Here is a 14,015-nt window from a genome sequence, read left to right on the forward strand (position 1 = left end):
ATTTGGCAGATTACATAATTGCCAGGTGGAGTCTTTCCATTCTACTTCTAAGGATTCTCTTGTCATTATCAAATTACAGCAAATGAAAGACGCTCCCTTAAAGCATGGAAAGCCCTGGTAATTCACCCGGCATTTCAAGGACACCTCAGGCATCATCTACCACACAATATCATGTTCAGATTGCACAACCAGCCCATTTCGGAGCTTTTGCATCGTGGGTCTTCTCTGTCACGTGCCCTCCTAGTGATTTGGACCACATCCTATACCTTCTGCGTGAGGCACCTCAGTTACATTACTTCCAAGTTCCTCAGCACAGTACAGGTTGTGTTCCACGAGACACGACAATACCCAGAACCCGATATTCCTCAAGAGTTTGCTGTCCATCTTTGGAGAGAATTTCACCCCTCACCTTCAGCATCTCCAGGGTACCCTCCACCTCCTTCAGCTCCCAGATATCCTCCTATACAGGTCGTACCTTCCCCAAGACAGTATTTATACTCTGAAGGCACTCCTTCTTCTGGATATCCTCCATTTCCGACAGCAGCTCCTTATCCCTTCTCAGATCCGTGGACTCTGCAACCTACTCCTATCCTCTCACGAGCAGTAACACCACTTTCGGCATCACTAGTGTTACCTCAGACAGGACCTCCTTTACCAGATTTCCACAGGTGGTTCCATCCTGCCTCGCCTGCCCCCTCCAACATGAGCAACCTCATGGAGCAGCCCGAATCTTTTTCCAGGAATGGTACAAACTAGAGCGTAAGTTCGCGCTTTTCTCATAGGGATCTCCAATATGTCGCAACGCTCGCGTGAAGCCTCTCCAGAGATCAAAGACTCGAGTCCAAAAAAGACCCCTGAAGTCAACGTACAAGGCGAAACACTACTGCAACTTCAAATTTCCCAGCTTCAGGACAGCATCTGCGACTTGGTCCAGAAAGTTCAACAACTTTAAGATTCTCGCAATACCACACATACATAGGATGACGTGACGCAACCAGACGACTATGCGGATTCATTCCCACCAGAGGTAGAAAATATTGAACTACGTGCTCTCTACCGTTTACTTCAAGCTTCCAAAACTAAAAGACTTGACATCAAACTTCCGGAAGCCTACACTAGTCAACGAAATCGCCGAACAGTTGACCAATGGCTCACAAAAATACGCATGTATTTTGATACTGTTGACCTCACTGAAGGCAAAAAGATCGCCTTGGCAGCCTCCCTCCTCAAGGATACAGCTTTGCTATGGTGGCAAAGATGCTTAAAGGACGGCAAAAGTGTGTTAACATGGGAACGTTTTGAACACGTGCTCTGTAAGTAGTTCATACCTGCTAATGCGGACTTCCAAGCATAGTTAGGGGGAACGGAAACGGGGAAACGGGGAACGGAAACGTTTCGGGATTTCTGGGAGGGCTGAAACGGGGAAACGCCACGTCAGCAAGGGAGGTTTACAAAAGGGAGTTTGGAGATGAGAACACACACATTTAGAATGCTACAGCCTACAGCCTACCTGTAACTTAAAATATAGTGCATAATACTTACCACATGGCACAATGTCACTTAGAACATAGAAGTTAGAAGTTAGAAGTTAGAACAAGTTACAAATTATAACTTAGAACTTGGAGCTTAGAAGTTAACTTAGCAGTGAGCAATACATATTACAAATATAAATGACAAATCTGAAATCAATGAGAAAAGCTGAAGATTGACAAGTTACAAAATGCCAAAGGCAATATAATATATGATTCATATATTATTATGTCTCATTGTCAAGAGTCAAGACTCAAGACTCAAGAGTCAAAAGTACAAAATTCAGATTCCCAAAAGCCTAGGCTCTAAGCCTTAAGGCCAACCGCTACATCACTGATGATATGATCAAAATCCATAATGTAGAATCTAGATTCTCGAATCTAGATAGCTCAGCTGCTCAAGAGTCCTCCTCCTCCTCCTCCTCCTCCTCCTCCTCCTCCTCCACTGCCATCTCCTCATCGTCGTCGTCGTCGTCGTCGTCATCCTCCCCCTCCTCATCATCATCAGTGAGGATGTCATCAGGCTTATGAAAACCAATGAACTTGTCATGAGTGTACTCTTGTCTCATCCTGTTAAGCAAACGCAAGTTTGCATTAACAAAGACAAAATCGTTCGCCTTGTGTGCTTTGAGACGGTTCCTCTTCTTTGTATGGATGTGGGCAAAGCTGCTCCACATGCGCTCACAAGAGGAGGAGCTACAACCCTGGCTGAGAATCCGAATGGCAAGCGCTTGCAGCTGTGGGGAATCAGCTCCATAATCCTCCCACCATGTAACAGACCCAACTCGAAATCTGAAATTTGAAAGATCATAAAATTCAGATATATGGCAAAGCTCATGAAATCTGAAAATTATGAATCATTAAATAGTAAAATTTAAGAATTTAAATGAGTTAGGATTACCTGTCATGCTGGGCATCTGGCCATCCAAATATGCCCTCCTTATTGCGGTAATTGGCGAGCTGGTCCTTCACTGTCCGGCGAGCCTCTGGCATTTGCACCATCTTCTGAAGAGTGAGGTTCCAACCACGGACCACCTCTGCATCACTTTGTTGTGCAGTTGCCTTGTGTTGAAACTCTGGGTCCAACACAAATGCAGCCGCATGAATGGGAGAGTAGTACTGATTCCACCTAGTCACAGCCAACTCCTCCAGCTCTTTCAACCTGTGGGGATCTTTCTCTAACACTCTGATATTTTCTATCATGCGATCCATCCCCTCATATACCTTGCCAATAAAAGGCATGTCTCCATCAACCTTTTTTAGCAACAAGACAATCGGCTTACACAAGTCATACAAGTGTGATGCATCAGCCCAAAAGTCATCGCTGCCTATGCACAAATCGTACACCAATATCCCAAGAGCCTGCTTTGAAGTGGGCCATGCATCCCACTGTGGGCTTGCCACAACCTGCTTAAGAGCAGGTCTCATTTCAATGAGTCTGCGAAGCATCACATAATTGTATGCAAACCTTGTCTCTGCATACTTCAAAAGCTCCTTCCTTGCATAGGTGCGATACAAAGAGAGAGAAAAATGATGGCGTGTAATGAACCCAACTATCTCTCTTGCATTATCAATTACAATTTTTACCCAAGGTAATTTGCCAATGTCTTTCAACAAATTATTCAAACAATGGGCAACACAAGAACTCCATTGAATATGGGGGTACCTTTGTTCCAATAATGCACCTGCAGCCCTATTGGTATTTTCACCATCTGAAACCAACTGCACAACATTAGACGGGTCCACATACTCCACTGCATCTTCCCACATCTGCATCAAAACATTTGCTGTTTTTTGTTGTACTCCGCACTATATGGAGTGTATGTACAAAGAAGATCCTCTGCAATATGCCAAAATACCCTCTAGTGATCGACTACGTACATCACTCCAGCCATCTGCTACCAAAGTGACCCCATACTTATGCCATTTCTCCTTAACAGGCTGAATGGCCTCATTAACTGCCTTCACCTCATCCTCTAGAAGCTTTCCCCTCAATGCATCAAAAGTGGGAGGGGTGTATGTGGGCCCAAAGGCTGTAATTTCAGTCACCATCTCCTTGAAATAAGCAGACCGTGCCACATTGAAACTAATCCCATTCGAGTAAAAGAAACGGGCCACGGCTGCATCTACCTGTGCCTTCCTTTTTGGATGCCATGCAGTATAAAGAGTGCTTTGCCTTCGTGTAGGTGGGAGAGGTGAAGGAGATGCAATAGGAGTAGAACCTGTAGCTCCAAGAACATGTGCACTCCCAGAAGATGAAATTGTAGTAGCAGCAGCAGAGGGAAGAGGACTCCTTTTTGCAGTAGCCATATGAGCACCTGAAGTAGCTCCTCCACCAGTGGATGCAATAGTCCTAGCTTTCTTCGCGGAAGGAAATGCCTCGACCTCTCGTGCCAACCTTGCTTTCTCTTCCTCGGATATTTCAGTGCATATTGTAATCCCCTCTCCCTTGATGCCAAGAAGATGGGCCTTCACCCTATCAGGAATCCCACCTCTTTTCAATCCACAACGCCTGCACATGAACTTGCGAGTGCCTCCTTTCTTGGAGTCGTAGCCACCCAGGAGATCGACTTGACTCCACCAAAAATCTGATTGGGTGAATTCTACCTCCAACTGAGACTCACGGGTAGGGTGTCTTGAAGCCATGGAACTTTGGAAGCTTGTTGCTTGAAAGGGAGGCTGAAACTGCAAAGAGAGCCAAGGGTTGAAACTTGAAAGAGAGGGCTGAAGCCTGAAACTTGAAAGTGGGGCCTGAAAGAGGAGGGAACAGAAGGCTGAAAGAGAGGGCTGAAAGAGGGGGCTGAAGGAGGGCTGAAGGAGGGCTGGAGGGGAGAAAATGATGATGGAGGGCTGAAGCAGGCTGCAAGAGAGAAAGGAGAGGAAAGGAGTGAATGGGGCTGAAGGAGGGCCCCTAAACCTTGAGGATGGATGGACTCTGGAGAGAGTATAAACTATGAGGCTGAAGGAGTGGAAGGAGGCAAAAATCGGAGGCAGACAGGAAGAAAACGGGGCTGGCGGCGCATCTCGCAAGACATTGAAGACCTAGAAGACATTTGTTGTCTGAAACGCAGCGTTTCAGCAACCTGAAACGCGTTTCAGGCTGGCTGAAACGTTTCAGCCAGCCGTTTCAGGGTCCCGAAACGTTTCGGGCTCTGAAACGCGTTTCAGAAACCCCTGGTCTCTGAAACGGCGTTTCAGGCCTGGCTGGGCTCTGAAACGCGTTTCAGCGTAACAGTGCTTCCAAGCACGATCTAACTCCGACAGTTGGAGCAAACAGGCTCCCTGTCTTCCTACATCTCTCAGTTCACCACATTGGTGCTGAAGATTGATGGTTTAACTGAGGATGATTGCCTTTATGCTTTCATCTCAGGCCTAAATCCCTCGTTACGCATTGATGTCCTTAAAGCAAACATCACCACCACAGCTGGCGCTATTGCTTACGCAGAGCGCATTACAGATTTCCAAAACACAGGGAAGCAGAGTGCTAATCGCACACAGAACTCTACTATGGCCAAAGGTGCTCGCCCTCAAGATAACACCAGGTTTCGAAAAAACTCCGGTAATCAAGGTCAGCGACAGTCTCAAGATCCCCAGAAAACTCAAAAATCATATGCTGGATTTCAACAAAAGCATTCCTCCAAGGATCGCGCCTCTTCTTCTTCACAAAGTTATTACCGACATCCCCAACATAAAGGTACGGCCATTGACAAGAAGACCAACTCTAGCACAAAAGGACTTTGTACCATCTGTACAGGCGACCATAGATGGTTCGATTGTCCCAAGCGACCAACGCAAAATTCCAATATGGAACCTAGCACTTCCCAAAGAGAAGATGCTACCCCAGCACAAGACAAGAAAGGCAAAGCTGCTCGAATGGCAAATACCATCCACCTGAGCCTTGCCAGCAACCCCGAACCTTCCCTGGCCACTCAAGTACTTTGTGTTCAAGGATTGATTCGTGGAACAACGGTCACTATCCTCATCGACAGTGGCTGTTCTCATAACTTTCTAGCTAGTTCTATGGTCGACAAACTTCGGTTGACCACCAGTCCTAGGCTCATGGACTATCAGATTGAACTCGCAAATGGAACTACTTTCTTGTGCAACACCAGGATAAAAAACTTGTCTTTTCGCATCCAACATTATACGGACAAGTTGAACTTCGACATCATGCCTCTTTCTCGGTACGATGTCATACTTGGACAACAGTGGCTCTACGACTATGATCCATCAATCAGTTTTCGCAGCCATACCATCTAGTTTGTCCACCAGGGAAAACTTATTGAGCTAACTGGTTCTAGGGACTCTCCTTCAACCCCAGTTGCCTCTGTCCTACAAGTAAAGAAGTGGGTTCGTAAACGTCAAGTAAAGACTTTACTTCTGTTGGTTACGGCAGTAGAGGAGACACCAACTAAGGATCCTCCTGAATACCTCAAACAACCTTTTTTCCAGCCCTACCTGGATATTTTTCCACAGGAATTGCCAAAGTAGTTACCACCTCGGCGACCAGTGGATCACCCAATCGAACTTATTCCCGGCAGTAATCCACCGTCGAAACCTCCTTATCGGGTTTCTTACACTTAAAATGAAGAAATCCAATGACAGGTGACCGAGCTACTCGACAAAGGTCACATTCGGTCCAGTCGCAGCCCTTTCGGATCTCCTGTACTACTTGTGGAAAAAAAGAATAAGTCAATGCGCCTCTGTAAGAAAATAGTACGCAGCGGAAGATAACAACAAAACGCAAGTACACGATGGAAAGCTGGAGAGAATACAAAAAATTCTGATATACCAAACTGCTGATACAACTGATGGTTGGCTGTCCACCCGTGCGCTCTACAGACAGAGCTTCGATGGTGATCTAGACAGATGCTGGACGGAGGACTATGAGCGTGAAGAACTGGTGATCTGATGATAGGGGGTGGCCACTTATATAGTGTAAGTGGTTGACGGTCGGCCCTGTAAGAGGCAGTCGGCCTAATAGACAGTCGGCCTGGAAGACCAACCGACCCTTCAGAAAACATGCCGTCGGGCAGATGAAGGATCGCGCATAGGTCATACCGTCGGGCCTGGGGCTACCGGTAGCCCCCGGACCCTGCCGCTGGGGGCTTTGCCCCCAGACCCCCACCGGGGGCCTGCGCCCCCCGGACCCCCTGCTATCGGGGGGAGCTATCGCCCCCCCGAACCCCCCCTTTGTGCAAACGGGTATCTACTCTTGGCTCCTAAGCCGTCTCATAACCATCTGGTCTACTCTAAGACCCCTTCCAATGTCTAAACTGGGGATCCCTCCCAATATCCGATACCCATCATGGCTTCTCCTCATATGGGGGCCTTACAACATTGGGTACACAGAATATTGGTGGGTTACATGAGAGGTGGACATTTGAGCTAACTCTAACACCCCCCCTCAATGTTCACCCGAAGATGAACTACGTGTTTGGACCAATGCCGAGTCGATGTAGATGCCGCAACAATAAATCACTCCCAAGAGCCTTCGTGAAGATGTCTGCGCAATTGTCCTCTGTGGGACAATACTCCAGCTCTATGACTCCATCCTCGATGAGCTCTCGTACGTAGTGATACTGGATCTCTATGTGCTTTGTACGAGCATGGAACACAGGATTCTTTGCAATGGCCATGCAACTCTGATTGTCGCATTTTAGAACCGTCGCATCTTCGATTGGAACTCCTATGTCTTGCAGGATCCTCCTTAGCCAAACTGCTTCACAAGCAGCAATGCATGCTGCCTTGTACTCAGCTTCCGTCGAAGATAGTGCCACTGTTGGTTGCTTCTTGCTAATCCAAGAGAACACTCCTGAACCAAGTGAAAAACAATATCCAGAAACTGACTTTCTAGAATCACAATCTCCCGCCCAATCTGAGTCATAGTAACCCGCCAAGGTCTTCCCTGCTCTGTAGGTAATGCCATACTCCAGTGTACCTTTCACGTACTTTAGCACACGCATCCCTGCTTTCCAATGGTTCTCTCGAGGTTGATTTGAGAACCTACTAAGTACACCAACTGCAAAGCTGATATCAGGTCTAGTGTTGCACAGAAAAATGAGACTCCCCACAAGTTTCCTATACTCCTTGATGTCGACAAGTGGTGATGCATCCTCCACTGAGAGCTTACCATTCACCTCCATGGGAGAGACCACGTCCTTACACTCGGTCATACCGAATGCCTTCAAGATCTCGCGAGCATATCTCTGCTGAGAGATGAAAATCCTGCCAGGTTTTTGCCAAACCTCAATGCCGAGGCAAAAGTGCATGAGCCCCAAATCTGTCATCTCAAACTCGGAACTCAACGACTCCCTCAACTGTTGCAGCATCTTCTCATGATCTCCTGTGATGATCAAGTCATCCACGTAAAGGACTATTACCACATACTTGCCATCCTGCTTACAAACATACAGGTTAGCATCAGAAGCACTTTTTGAGAAACCAATAGATATGAGAAAGCTATCAATCCGTTGGTGCCCTTGGGGCCTGTTTCAGCCCGTACAATGCCTTCTTTAGTTTGCAAACCTTGTTCTTTGAATTGGGCACCTCAAATCCTGGTGGCTGGAACACATATACCTCCTCCTTGAGATGTCCATTCAAGAACGCAGATTTCACGTCCATTTGAAACACCGGCCACTGCTTATGAGCAGCCAAGGCAAGTACCACCCGAATAGTTGTCATCCTTGCTGTAGGAGCAAAGGAATCCTCAAAATCAAAGCCTTCAACTTGAGAGTATCCTTGTGCAACAAGCCTAGCCTTGTACTTTTCCAAAGATCCATCAGATTTGTACTTGGCCTTCCATACCCATTTGGTACCAATGATCTTCCTTTTTTCTGGACGATCAACCAAGTCCCAAGTCTGATTCTTCATGATGCTGTCATACTCCTCTTGCATGGCAGCTTTCCAATTTGGATCCGCCATTGCCTCATCCAAATTTGTAGGCTCTTGAACTTTCATAATCTCAGCCATCAAGACCATATTGACTATGTGTTCAGAAGCCCTTTTCTGCTCCTCTATCCTCTTTGATCGTCGAAGTCCATCTGCAGATGACTCCGCCAAGTCTGGAACCGGATTCTTCTCATCAAAGAGCTGCCTTGCCCACTTTGGAAGTGGCTTACCTTGTGGAGCCAAGGCATGTTGTGGTGTTGGTGGAGTTTGTTCCTCGAAGTACTCCTCCTCATTCTGCAACTCTGCTTTAGATACGGGCACAAGGTGAGTTACTTTTACGGCTGATGATAAAGTGGAAGGGCATACCTCCTCCTCCACTGTATGTGGCTGTTCCCAAAACACCACATCACGACTGACCACGATCTTCTTTGCCTCTGGATCATATAGCCGGTACGCCTTTGACTCCTGGCTATAGCCCATGAAGATACACTTTCTGCTCTTTGGATCTAATTTCTTTCTGGTGCTATCTGGAACATGAACAAAACACTCACATCCAAATGTTCTGAAATGAGAAGCGGAAGGCTTTTTACCTGAGTAAGCCTCCAAAGGTGTTTTTCCCGTCAAGGCCTTTGTGAAGCTTCGATTGAGGATGTAGACTGCTGTATTGACTGCCTCAGCCCAAAAAGACTTAGGCAATCCTTTACCTAGTGCCATGCATCGTGCCATCTCCATGGTAGTACGATTGCGACGCTCTACAACACCATTTTGTTGCGGAGTATGTGCAGTCGTGAGTTGGCGCTTAATGCCATTCTCGTGCAAGTATGTGTCGAACTCTTTTGACAGGAACTCTCCTCCTCGATCCGTGCGAAGCTTCTTTACCTTCAGCCCGCTTTCGTTTTCCACCATCTTTTGCCACTGTTTGAATTTTCCAAGAGCTTCAACCTTATCTCGTAAAAAATACACCCACATGTATCTACTGTAGTCGTCGACGATAAGCATATAGTAGTTACATCCCCCCAAAGCTTGAGTTGGAGCTTTCCCACTGAGATCAGCATGAACCAATTGTAGAGGAGCCTTTGCCCGATAGCCGCTCTCATGTGGAAAAGCCTTCCTTTGTTGCTTGCCCATCATACAAGCTTCACAAGGTTCCTGCACCTTTGAGAGTGCAGGCAAGTGTGCAACCATCCCTGTTTTCTGCATTTCCAAAAGAATAGGATAACTAAGATGACCAAATCTTTCATGCCATACCTTACTGATGCCCACTCCTGAAGAGACTGTTAGTGCCGTCAGCTCGTAGAGATTGTTCTTCCTTACTGCCTTGCCGACCACCTTGCCCGCTGCATTAAGGATTTCTGCTCCGGTCCTCTTGAAACGCACCTCCAAGTTGCGATCAGTTATCGCAGCAACCGAAAGCAAGTTCTTCTTTAGCTGAGGAACTAGTAATACATCAGAAAGCTCTTTAGTTTCACCCTCTTGAATGGAAAGAGAGATAGTACCTGTACCTTCCACAGGGCATTTTGCATTATTACCGACCGTCACGTTCATGGGCTCTTGTAGAGGCTTGAAAGAGCTATACCAGTCCTTCTTTCTGGTCATGTGACGGGATGCTCCACTATCAAGGAGCCACGAATCATTCGTTGTTGAAACTTCTGTTGAGGAGCATATTTCTTCAATTGCAACCCATAGCTCCAACTCAGTTTCAACTGTGTTGGCAGATTCCTTACCTTTCGAAGAAGACTGTGTAGTGCCATTCTTTTCGTCCTGCTGCTTCTTTCTGCAATCCTTGATCATGTGACCGCTTTTGTTGCAGTAGTGGCACTTACCTGAAAACTTCTTCTTACCATTCTTCTTCTCTCCACCCTTCCCTTTGGATGTGGTTGAGAATGCTGCATCACTTCCGCCATCGCGGGTCTTCATTCGCATCTCCTCCTCTAAGAGCATCGCGCTAAACTCTTCAAAAGTGAGGGGTGGATTTCTTACCTGCGTGTTGAGTGTCGTGACCAACGCATCGTACTTTTGTGGAAGGATCCGAATGCACCTTCTGGCCAACTCTTCGCTGGTCTTTGTAATCCCAATCGCCGCCATCTGATCACGTAGATTCTTGATCCGTGTGATGAATGTCTCAGCTGATTCTCCATCAGAGCACCTCTCTGCAGCAAGCATATTCTCCAGATTTTGAATTCTGGTCTGATTCCGCGTTTCATACTGACCTTTCAGTATGTTCCAAGCCTCACTTGCCTTGTCTGTATGCTGAATCAGAGTCAAAACAGAATCACTTGAACTGGTAACAAGAGCGCAGAGTGCATCTGCGTTCCTTCGTTTCCATGCCCGAAGAAGATCTGCATTCGGTGGCGTTATGATGTTGGGGTTGTTTGGATTCGGTGATCCAACCGGTTCTGGATCCAATCCCAGAACAGTATCCAGAAGCTCATATGAATCCAAGATCGCGCTGATCTTGAATTTCCACAAAGTATAATTCGTCCCATCGAGCTTGCCTTCATTGAAGGCAGGTGGACGAATTCGCAACGGGGTTGGTGCAGCCATCACTCCTAGTAGCCTTTGCTAACAAAGCTCGTTGAACTTGCAATAAAGTCGTTACTCAGATAGCCTGAGCTCTGATACCATGTAAGAAAATAGTACGCAGCGGAAGATAACAAAAAAACGCAAGTACACGATGGAAAGCTGGAGAGAATACAAAAAATTCTGATATACCAAACTGCTGATACAACTGATGGTTGGCTGTCCCCCCGTGCGCTCTACAGACAGAGCATAGGTCATACCGTCGGGCCTGGGGCTACCGGCAGCCCCCGGACCCTGCCGCTGGGGGCTTTGCCCCCAGACCCCCACCGGGGGCCTGCGCCCCCCGGACCCCCTGCTATCGGGGGGGGCTATCGCCCCCCCGAACCCCCCCTTTGTGCAGACGGGTATCTACTCTTGGCTCCTAAGCCGTCTCATAACCATCTGGTCTACTCTAAGACCCCTTCCAATGTCTAAACTGGGGATCCCTCCCAATATCCGATACCCATCATGGCTTCTCCTCATATGGGGGCCTTACAACATTGGGTACACAGAATATTGGTGGGTTACATGAGAGGTGGACATTTGAGCTAACTCTAACACCTCTGCATCGACTACCGAGCCCTCAATAAGCTCACTATAAAAAACAAGTATCCATTGCCTCGCATCGATGACCTCTTCGATCAACTTCTACACGCAACACAATTCTCAAAGATTGATCTTCGTTCAGGTTATCATCAAATTCGCATACGAGAAGGCGATGAGTACAAGACAGCTTTTCGAACAAAGTATGGACACTATGAATGTTTGGTCATGCCTTTTGGGTTAAACAATGCCCCGGCCACATTCATGACACTAATGAACGACATTTTCAGGCCTTTCCTCGATAAGTTCGTCATCGTTTACCTTGATGACATCATCGTTTTCAGCTGATCCCTACATGAGCACAAACAACATCTTCACCAAGTTTTTAAAGTTCTCCGCGCAAATTCTCTCTACATCAACATTGAGAAGAGTGAGTTCTTCAAGACCCAACTCGAATATTTGGGACATGTTATTTCAGCTCAAGGCATCTCTGTGGATCCCAAGAAGGTCGAGGTAATCAGAAACTGGCCTACTCCTAAGAATGTTCATGATGTCCGCTCTTTTCTCGGATTGGCAAACTTCTACCATACAAAGGTCTATTAGTTTTCCGAAATCGCAGCTCCTATGTCCGAATTATTGAAAAGCACAACAGTTTTTCAGTGGATTCCTGAAACAGAGTATAGTTTCCAACAACTCAAGCAAGCACTCACTACCACACCAGTTATGGCTATTGCTGACCCAAACCTTCCATTTGAGGTCATGACCGACGCTTCCGACATCGCTACACGAGCAGTCTTGATGCAAGAAGGCAGAGTTATTGCTTTTGACAGCCATAAACATTCTGATATCCAAACCCGATACCCGGTTTATGATAAGGAGTTTCTTGCCGTTGTGAGAGGGAAAGAATGAGGGAGAAGTACAACGGGGAGAGAGTGAGAGAGAGGGGTGACACAAAAGATGTGGGTGTGAAGTGATGAGCCACACCACAAACTCATAGGTTTTATTAGGATTAGGTTTTTCACCCTATGACTGTCTTAAGACAGTCATAGGTGTCATATCTTTAATAAAGGGGTGGCAATGTGTCTTTACCCCAACAACCTCCCACCTAAAGGCCAATGTGCCTAAAGGGGAGAAAAGAATAAAAATTACAGCAATATACAGTTACTGTATACACGACCATAAAATAAGAATGGTCTCATCCTAATCCCATGATGTGGCGGCAATGTGCAAACCGCTCTGTAGGCAAGCTCTTAGTGAGCAAATCTGCAGGATTATCATCAGTATGCACCTTCACAAGCTCAAGGCGCTTGTCTTCCAATACCTCCCTGATGAAATGGTATTTCACATCTATGTGCTTGGTCTTTTGATGAAAGACCGGATTCTTTGCCAACATGATAGCACTCTGACTATCACAATGCAAAACTGGCATATCTCCTGTAATGCCCAAATCTCCCACCAGCCGAGTAAGCCATATTGCTTCCTTGCAAGCCTCAGTGGCTGCAACATATTCAGCTTCAGTGGTTGACAGTGCAACACATTTCTGCAACCGAGACACCCATGATATAGCACCTCCTGCAAATGTGAAAATATAACCGGTAGTAGACTTCCGGTTATCTGCATTCCCTGCATAGTCTGAATCTGTAAAACCATGCACCAATGCATCCTGCCTACCATAGCATATGCACAAGTCTTTGGTACCCTTGAGATACCTCAAGACACCTTTCACTGCTTCCCAGTGCCGCTTGCCTGGATTTGCCATATACCTGCTGATGACTCCCACCGCAAAAGCAATATCCGGACGAGTGGCAACCATGGCATACATCAAAGAACCAACTGCAGATGCATACGGAACCTTGGCCATTTCAGCCTTATCATCATCTGATCTGGGCCTGTCCTTACTGCTGAGTTTTAAATGTGGAGGCAACGGGGTACTAATAGACTTCCCCCCCTCCATTTTAAACCTCTGCAGTACTTTGTCAATGTACTCCTTCTGTGACAGAAACAAAAGTCCCTTGGACCTGTCACGAGTAATCCGCATGCCAAGAATATGGTTTGCATCACCCAAGTCTTTCATGTCAAAAGACTTATGCAGTTGTTTCTTCAAAGCACTAATCTCCTGCTGAGATTTACTGGCAATCAGCATGTCATCCACATATAGAATGAGTAGCATCAAACTGCCATCCTTTGCCCGTTTGGTGTACAAGCAATGATCGGTCTCACACCTATGATACCCTTGGGACTGCATGAAGGCATCAAACTTCTTGTACCATTCTCTTGGCGCCTGCTTGAGTCCATACAAGCTCCTCTTGAGCTTACACACAAGCTGCTCTTTCCCTTTAACAGCATATCCCTCTGGCTGACTCATATAGATCTCATCATGGAGATCTCCATGAAGAAAAGAAGTCTTCACATCCATCTGACATAAATCCATGTCCTCATGAGCAACAAGAGCTAACACTGCTCTCAAAGTAGTCATCTTGATTAAAATCTCAT

At 46.6% G+C, this 14,015-nt stretch overlaps 1 protein-coding gene and 1 pseudogene across 3 annotated transcripts in view; both read right to left on the reverse strand.

The window, feature by feature from the left end:
* The window catches only part of LOC147882019 (uncharacterized), a 49,762-nt gene that overhangs the window by 17,585 nt on the left and 18,162 nt on the right, over nucleotides 1–14,015 (reverse strand). The window lies entirely within an intron of this gene.
* On the reverse strand, nucleotides 1,928–3,662 carry LOC147882020 (uncharacterized; annotated as a pseudogene).

Source organism: Dipteris shenzhenensis, chromosome 30 (genome assembly GCF_047967505.1).
Source record: "Dipteris shenzhenensis isolate YYH24624 ecotype China chromosome 30, Dip_SZ_1.0, whole genome shotgun sequence".
NCBI lineage: Eukaryota > Viridiplantae > Streptophyta > Polypodiopsida > Gleicheniales > Dipteridaceae > Dipteris > Dipteris shenzhenensis.